Here is a 9,871-nt window from a genome sequence, read left to right on the forward strand (position 1 = left end):
TGCTGCAACTCGCGACTTTCGATGCCCAAATTCCTTGAATATTTTCTCCTTTATAAACCCTAGTGGCTCTCCTTTTTTTCTCTTAATTTTTCGTCCTAGGTGTGAGAATTACTTCTGTTTATATAGGGCATTAGATTAGGTCAAGAAGTAATCCAAAAGGCCATGATTGAAGGAGAAATATTTGATTGAATGTTAGATTGCAATAATCAAGGAAAGTTTCTATTTTTGCCTCATATCTCTCCAATCTTTTTTCATATAATTTTTGGACTTTTGAATCAATTTAAATTGATTGAATATTTGATGATTGAACCATATAATTTTATTTCATTTATTTGTGATTTTATTTGACTTATTTGAATTTTAATGAATAAAATCAAAGGTAAATCAAATAAAACTATGAAATAAATAATATATGACTAATGGGCCTTTTCCAATCTCAAAATCACGTGGTCAGGGTAATGTCATAGGCCCATTACTCAAAAATATGAAACTCACCAATTTAGGGCTTTATGCAATTCTCTAAAATCGACCAACTTGGGTAAGCCATAACTCATTCAATATTTATCATATGGAAATGATCTAAGACTTTTTGGAAAGCCCAATATGTCTTTTACAAGCCATTTTGGAACATATTTTTCATTTGGAGATTTTATCTTGATGATATTGCTCCTGGCAAAAAATAGCTTTTCGCGAGCTTCTAGAAGGACCTGTAATATTCTGGCCCATATCTCTCAAATGATGCATTTTTGGCCTTGGCATGTGAGAGACAAAATTGTAGTGACTTCAATTTCCTTCAAATTGAGCTTTGGATGGAAAATTTGTGACATTCCATCTGAAAGTTATGGCTGCTCAAAGTTGGGTTAACTTTCTCCTTAAAAACCCTAATTTAGAAACTTAGGTTTTTGATGATTTTGGAGCTTTTCTTGATGAATCGTAATCAATCCTTTATCAAATGATGAATGATACTTCAAAACGAGGATGTTGACCAAAAATTAGGAATTTTGACTGTACTCTGACCACAGTTGACTTTTAGGTCAAACTAGTCGCCTATTGATCATTTGAGCAATTGACTGAGCAATCCTATGAATCAGAGCTTGAAACTTGGCATGAGGACCCTTTGAAGCATATGAGAGGCCATGGGATCCATTTGAGGTTGCATGCTTCCTTCTTGTGTATCTTTGAGCATTTGAAAGTCAGATGGACTGAAATATGAATAAATATGATGGGAAAATTTTGGGGTATGACAGCTGCCCCTGTTCAATCTTTTTATACTTGAGGATGTAGATTGGCTTGTGTGCCTGTCGGAATCCTAAGGTAGAAGAGGAATGAACACTAGAATACCCAGGAATTTGCCCTGGCTGAAGTAGGGACTTTTGCCGGAGACGGGCTTAAAGATGTCGTCCAAGTGTTGGAAAAGATGTATGAGACGGGCTTAAATATGCCATATGATCTGGATAAATACGAAAGTCAGAATAAGTCGTACGTTAGACTATATCCGAGCTTGAAGTATTGAAAGGCGTTTGTCGGAGATGGGCTTACAGATGCCATCAGTTAATGTATTGACGTGCGTCAGACTGAGTCGTACATTAGACCGCATATGTGGTGTCAGAATTAAGTTGTTGGCTTGATTGCCCTGAGCATCTGGATCATATGAGTGAATTGATTGTTGTGACTCTATCGTTGTAACTCCATCGTCGTGACTTCATTGTCATGATTGTTTCTGAACTGAATACCGGGATTAGATATATGACTCAATCGTCGTGACTCCATTGTCATGACTTCATTGTCGCGACTCCATTGTCGTGATTTCCATTGTCGTGATTCCATTATCGTGACTCAGTTGTCGTGATTCCATTATCGTGACTCAGTTGTCGTGACTTCATTGTCGTGACTCAGTTGTCGTGACTTCATTGTCGTGACTCAGTTGTTGTGATTCCATTATCGTGACTCAGTTGTCATGATTCCACTATCGTGACTCAGTTGTCGTGATTCTATTATCGTGACTCAGTTGTCGTGAATCCATTATCGTGACTCAGTCGTAGTGACTCCATTGTCGTGGTCTTTTCTAAATTAAGTGTCATGATTAAGTCTGTCTCTTTCTTTGATCGTGTCAGCACCGTTCGTAGTAACTGAATTAGACCTTTGAATGTTGATCGTGTCAGTACCGTTCGTAGTAACTGAAATAGACTTTGGAAAGGATGATCCTGTCTACACCGTTCGTGATGATAGAGTTATATCTTTGAAGGTCGATCGTGTCAGCACCGTTCGTAGTAACTGAATTAGATCTCGGAAGGTTGATCGTGTCCACACAGTTCGTGATGATGGAATTAAATCCTTGAGAGTTGACCGTGTCAGTACTGTTCGTAGTAACTGAATTAGATCTTGGAGAGATGATCGTGTCTACATCGTTCGTGATGATAGAATTAGATCTTTTGTCGTGTCAGCACCGTTCGTAGTAACTGAATTAGACTTTGGAAGGTTGATCGTGTCCACACCGTTCTTGATGATGGAATTAGATCCTTGAGAGTTGACTGTGTCAGTACCGTTCGTAGTAACTGAATTAGATCAGAGATATTTTTCATCTGCTTGTTCCTGTATCATGAAAAAGGTAAAGTTAGTCTTTATGCAATGTCATGATGCATGTATTATGTGACGAGTTTCTCAAAATAAATGAGAAACTTGCATGTTATGTATGAATTTATTATGAGGTAATGTATGCAATGTATGACTATGTTTATGATATATGATGTATGAATATGATTTATCCTGTCTTGATTGAGAAAATAAATCTCTGTGTCATTGTGATTTTGTTTTCTGATTTTGTTTTGAAGATGCTCAGCTGGGGATTTATGATTTCTGCTTGGGGATGCGAGCCATTTGAATGATTGATCTTGATGTACTCTGACTGAGGATAAGAGAGATGAATAACCTTGTTTGGAGAAGAGAATAGTATCGGGGAACCGGAAGTGTCGAAGATGTAAACTCATTGGAGGAACTAAGTCTTTGTTGGGATGAGGACATTTGAAGATATCTTCTTAATGATTACTCTGTGGGGATATGATCTTATGAAACTGGCTTTATGGGAAAGCATGGATGTCTTGAACTTTGCCCACAGTATTATATTAACTGTCATTCCTGGATTTGTATTGATTGGGACACACCAATGAATGTTGGTTGAAGTGTCAAACAAGCTTTGCACAACTTTGCCCCTACTATTAGGGAATTTAGAGAGATTCTCCTTGTGAGGACCTTTGGACATATACTATGGGTGATGCCCCTAGTACTCATAATCTTAGAGTGTGGCCCCTAACTGATCGGGAAGTATCTTCAAACCCACTTGGGTGCAAGCCCTTGATTGTTTGGCATTCTTGAGGGATTCTCGGAATATTGACTTGGTTTCCCCCAGATTGATTGGACAAAGCACGTCGTGCCCCTTGTATTCATTGATTTCTAATCAACTAAGTCAGTGTAAGAGATGTTGTTTCTGAAGTGGTTTCGTCTGTCGGGATGATTTTTAGTCATTAGTCGTACCCTGTGCAGATTCTTCCCGATGCTAACATTCGAAATTATGTAGCAAATATGTTTAATAATGAATTCATGAGATGCAATGCATATGTCCGTCTCTAGTTTTTGAAAAACATTAAAATAGGAGATGTAAAAGCGTGATATTTGTAAAACGTGATATTTGTAAAAACAAGATATCAACTTAGCATTTTTGGTAAACCTTAAGGAGTTAGGATACCTTTTTGACGATAGTACGCCTTCGAACTAACCATGCTTCAGTTAGGACTGTCAAGGGTTGTAACGTGGCTTTGGTTCACGGTTTAAGAAACAAAGGATAGTGGCTCAAAGTTTATTCGTATCCATCCCAATCTTCGTGATGTCCTTCGATCCTATGCTCAGTTAACTTTGCGTTTAAGTTCTAGCAGGTCTTGAAGTCATACCACTGACATTTGATGATGGTTAAGGCGTTGTAAGTTTAATTGGACAGGCAGTCATTCTTTTTTGTAATATTTTTTTTGTCGAGGATTTATAACAACCTCTTTTGGTTTTTTTTTTACTTTATTATCCCTAACTTTTTCCTGAACTGTTTATTTTGAGAATACAGTCAGCGGGCTATTTCGATTTTCGATAAGTCTCCTTCATAGGTTTTGACTTGACAATTTTTCTTTTTGATAGATGTTGACTGCCTGACTTAATAGTCACGGGAACCCATCATTATTTGTGTAAACAACGGCTAGTATAATTAAGTTAACTGAGTAATTACCCTGCCCCAGGTTATGATCAAAGGTTTTAAATTGTTCAAGAAAGGAAAATTCTACTCCTAGGCTCAAAGGGGTTTACGAGGGATTAACATCCTTATATCTCCACTGTTTAGGAATTGAAATAATGTTTGTACATCATCAGCATAGTCTGTTCAAAAGCATCGCTGTATGAGGTTGCGGTATCATTTTCGTCATCCTTCCTCAAAAGGTATACAGCTTTAGCAGGAGTTGAGTATCATAAAACATATGCAAAGTAAAGATGCGGTTTAAATGAGTGATAGCGAAATAATTTATTCAAGACAAACATATGCAATGCACTGATGATGATTATTAAAACAGATAATGTCTATCATAATTCGAATGTTTAAACAAACAGAATAGAAATTGCGCATGAAAATGAGTCTAATGATTAAAAAGTTCATCCTTCTAGACATTAATCAGTCTTGTCATGATTAGGCATGGGAGAAGTGATCACTACAGGAGTCTTGGGAGGGTTGAATTCGATTTCCCGAGCATCAATCATATCTTGGATCTTATTCTTCAATGACCAACAATCATTCGTGTCATGTCCAGGGCTATTGGAATGATATGCGCACCTCGCCTTGGGTTTATAGCTAGGAGCGGAAGTGTTGGGCTTCACAGGAGGATCCCTTACAGTAATCAAGTTTGCCTTTAGCAGATGTTGCAGTACTTGAGCCAGTGACATATTGATCTTTATAAACTGACGCCTAGGTGCACCTGGCTTGCTTCGTTGTTGTGGAACTGCTTCAACAAGTAGGTCGCGTTCATTGCAACCTTCCTGGTTGTACATAGCATTAGCCATATGAGGCTTCTCAGGTGAGTTGAAGTTAATGATCTCGTCGTCAATTAAGTATTGAATCCTATGCTTCAACGGTCCACAATCTTCAGTATCATGACCAAGGTTGTTCGAATGATAAGCACATCTTGCATTATACTTGTACCCATGAGCAGGATTAGTAGGAATTGAATATGGAGGCAATAGAGTTATCAAGTTCTGATTGAGCAGTTGTTGTAGAACTTGAGACAACGGCATGTGCAATGGAGTAAATGACCGCTTAGGTTTGGATTTCCGATTATATGTACTACCTTGATGCTTATGTTGATTCTTCTCCTTCTCGATCAGAAGTGCCTTCAATTCTTCTTGCCCCTTGGCCAAGTTAAGGATCATCTCTCGGAACTGGTTGTTTAGAGCCTGAAGATTTTTGACTGATTGCTCGAGATCCATGATGCTGAAATAAACAGCGAGGAGGGATTAGAAACCCATCATAGGAAACCTGTTATGCGAATGTTATGAATGCAAATGCAATATTTTCAAGGATATATAGGAAATTTAGTTAGCAACATTGGAAAATGATTTGGTCGCATCTTTGTTCGAAGAACCCTGATTCTTGGATGTTCCTCCTTGGGAATCAAGCTCAGCATATACAGTGGGTCATAGCCTCTGACTCGGGGGACCTGTATTTTTGAATTTGAAGGTATACGGCTAGAGGAAAATAAATCCCCTTGCCCCTTGGTGGGTGCTGAGCCTTTGAATTGGAAGGTATGTGGCTAAAGGAAAATAAATCCTCTTGCCCCTTGATTAGGAATTCATTCCTTGATGAGAGTACCTGAAATTGTGCGCCCTAAATTCCTAAGATCCTTGAAAGGGTTAGTTAAATCATGTTATGCTTATGATGTCATGATGTCATGATGTTATTCAAATGCAATGCATCAGGCAAAGCGTAAGATAGTAAGGACAAATGAGTCCTACAAGGAAATCCTGCAAAGAAACCAAAGGATTAGTAACACACACAAGCAAGTCACACAAGTGTCCTTTGGTTTGGGGGCTTGCATGAAGTTCGTAGGTAAGTACCCTCCCCACTGAAGTTTAGTTGGTTCAACCTGTCCTAGAATAGTAACCGGGTTCTATGGTGCTCGTATCCCTGATCTTTCTCGCGGGCATTGTCTCAACATAGCACTCGATCGGCCAGCCAAAAGCATCCCTAGAGTCGAGTCTCAATGAGTGTAGCATCGAGTATCAACCAGCTTCAGTCAGGAATCCAAAGCCAGCTATCTCGCTACTTCCTATAAGCCAAAGTCAAGTTCAACTAAGGTTCTAAGGACGAATTAGTGCCTATGACACCACGCGGTAGCCAAATGTCTCCTCGATCATATTCAAGGGCCATCAGGACAAACCAAAGCGTCGCACTAACGGTGGCAACCTGTTCAACCATAACGATACATGTCGTACAGCCTCCCTGGTCTAATTCCACATACCTAAGGTACACTAGATCCGGGTGTAGGATCTTTCGCACAGCAGAATACCCAAAACAACCTTTAAAGATAAAGCAAACAAGTCAAACAAATTTAAAGTGATCCTAGCTCTAAAGTAACCCCTCTTTTATTCGAAAGAATCCCCAGCAGAGTCGCCAGTTCTGTAATACGGTGAACTGACTTTATTTGAAATGTCGCGGTAAGCAAGAGTCGCCACTGACTTTTATTTTATCCAATTTAATAGAAAGGCTAAAAGAACAGGAAAAGACCTTTTGAAAAGATTTTGAGTTCGGGGGGTAAGTTATACAAAGGGAAGTTTTAAAGCACCCTTTGCATCCATGGTTATCCATGGGCTCTTAATTGCTTAGCTCACTTTGTTTTAAAAATGTTTGAATTGTTTGAAAAGTAGGGTTTGAATAGAAAAACCTTTGAAGAAGAACTTTAAGTTTTGAATTTGATTTTGAAAAGAGTGGGAAAAAGATTTTTGAATTTAGAGCAAGCAATTAGTAGCAACTACCCTAAGTTTTGAAATTTGTTCTTTTAGCTTTTCAGGGTGAAAGGGTATATCCATACCATGAGACGGCAGGAAGTCTTTCAATTGGATATTGAAGGGTCATCGAAGTTATCGTTCGCCACAAGACTGTCCCTACCATAAAGAGGGCAGGTAGTCTGAGGGAAGGATATAATAGTCATTAAATTTTTTAGGCATCATGCGAGGATACCTTAGCAATGGGGACAATCATCCTTTATTTCGAGGCCGCATCAAGGGACAAAATATTATATGATGATTTTAATCTTTAAAGGCAACCTTGCTTTAGGTATCCTCGGAATCGAGAGACTTGACTATTTTAAGGCATTATCAATAAGGCAACAAGGCAACAATAATAAGGCAACATGGCGACGAGAGGGATTACCCTAAAGGTGTATGGGTGCACAATCACGTGGTTAACTTCGATGATATTTATCTTGTAAATTAGTGATCTAGATTCAGTTAATAGTCTTGCACTCCCTAGGATTACAAACCACGCAGTTTAAAATTGCAGAAATTAAAGGCAGAAAAATATAAAGTCCTATGCTATTTCAATAAACACCTGCGGGGAAGGGGAATAAAAGGCAGAAAATAAGAGGGAACAATAATAAGTAAAAATCTTGAATGCCTTGATTTTCCTCGAACTCTCGATTGACTCTGAAAATTAAAATGGAAATAATAGGGGTTAGTGTATGAATGATTCATGAACTATTGACGTAAACCCTATTTTAATCAAGAGGCGAAATAAAAATAAAATGATGTTTAAACAAAAGAAATTAGAAACTTAGCTTTTTTTGATCTGGTAGGGCGCGTGGCTGAAAGTTCATTGATTAACCCTTAAAATTGGGCACAGAGAAGAAAAATGTTAGTGCATTAAAGACCTCAACAATAACGTGGCAGATCAAAAATTAAGATAATAATAATTTAGGCAAACGAATGAACTGGAAAAACCCCAAATGGGGAGCAAGCTAACCAGGGTTAATGGGCAACACCTACCAATAAACCTAAGGCTATGAGGGTTTATAAATGAATCGAGGTTAACAAACCTAAAAATTAACTATTGGTTTTCAACCTAATTAATTAATTGATTAAAAGTATATAATAATTTTTATTGTTAGAAACAATTATTTTTAATGTTATAAGAAAAATCGAGTGTTTCGATTAAATAATTATCAAAAGATAATGTTATTTAATTAGTGGAAAAAACAAATTTTAGAAAAGACTAAATTAAAGAATTAAAGAAAGAAAATAATTCTTAAATGAAATTCAAAAAAAAAAAGAAAAAGAATTAATTGAAAACTTAGCTCTGGATCAGGTGTGATTGTCCATTGAGGGTCTATGGTGAACGTCACGCTTCCTGGCCGTTAGATCTGTCCAGACGATGATCTGATGGTGGAGATAAGGAGGATCCACCATACGCATACGTGGCCTCTGTTGCACCCCAAAATTTGCCCTCTTCTTTGTGCTATAAGTTATGAAAGACGTTTATTTCGTCATTCAAAAATCAGAGAAAAATAATAAAGAGTTTCTCATCTGAATGTTTGAGTTTGTTGAAAGCCAATCGAGGTTAATTGAATTGTGTGTTGAGATTGCTTTTATGCTTCAATTCAAATTCATCTTCAAAGATTGTTCAAGGCGCCATTATACTTTCAATTGTACAAGTTCGGCCTGAGTTAAGGAATTGAGAGTGAATCAAGGTCTCGATGATTCGAGTGTAAATTTGATTTGATGATCTAACTGATTCTATTTTTCAAATTTTGATCAAAGCACTTTTGTTCATCAAGGTTCATTGAAGTTAAGTTCTCATTCTGGTCTGAGGTGTATGAGGCTTATTTTTGAATTTCTTTTCCACCAAATTACAAATAAAAGCATACATCATTGTTCAAAGTTGCAAGTTCAAGTATTCATTTTTTACCATTCATGAAATTTATGTGTTGCTTCAAAGATAATTGATACATGATTGATCTTGATTTAATTTCTTATGGAAGTAAAAGATTCATTGTTCAATATTCAAACTAATACATCCAAAATTCAAGTGTGATTATGTTCAATATTCAAAAGTTCATTACAAGGTCATTCAAGTCGAATTCACAACATCCATATATTACAAGTTTTGTCATCGTCCTGACTAGTGAAAAAATACAAATATTGTTAGCCTATTGACAATCTTGAAGACCCTTCATCAAGCACTTCAACCTTGATCCATATCCTTTGGATAACACACAGTCAAGCCAAAGCCTCAAAATCAAGCCGCCTCTGAAAATAAACCGAAACAAAGTCTAGCATCAGAAAACCGGTTCAACAAAAACGGAAACAATTTAACGGAAGCTGATTAGAATCGAAACCGGGATCGGAAAGCTAAACCAATTCAAAATCAGATTAACAAAACTCAGAACAGAATTCAGAGGAGGATAACCGAAAACGTAACCAATTCTTGAACCAAAAAAAACTCTCTCTGAAACTTCTATCATCTTCATTCAATCCTCACCAGAGAGAATCCATTCTCTCTGCAATTCATACACAAAAACTCAAAAAAAGAGAGGGTGGAGAAAGATCGATAACAGAAGTTCACAACAAAAACTGAAAAACGAAGAAGATAAAAAATCAATAACAAACCGTGTAACAAACTTTTCGGATCTTCATCATCATCTTCAATCAGAAACCTGCAACAAAACCAATCCATCTCTTCATTTTCTATTCGGCAACAGTTTCACAACATCAAGAACTTCATTCATCTTCCTCAACAAATCTGAAACAGAACCAACATCATCGTTATTCTTCAATCTTCATCACTGTGATACTC

The sequence above is a fragment of the Vicia villosa genome, linkage group LG5, assembly GCF_029867415.1.
Source record: "Vicia villosa cultivar HV-30 ecotype Madison, WI linkage group LG5, Vvil1.0, whole genome shotgun sequence".
Taxonomy (NCBI): domain Eukaryota; kingdom Viridiplantae; phylum Streptophyta; class Magnoliopsida; order Fabales; family Fabaceae; genus Vicia; species Vicia villosa.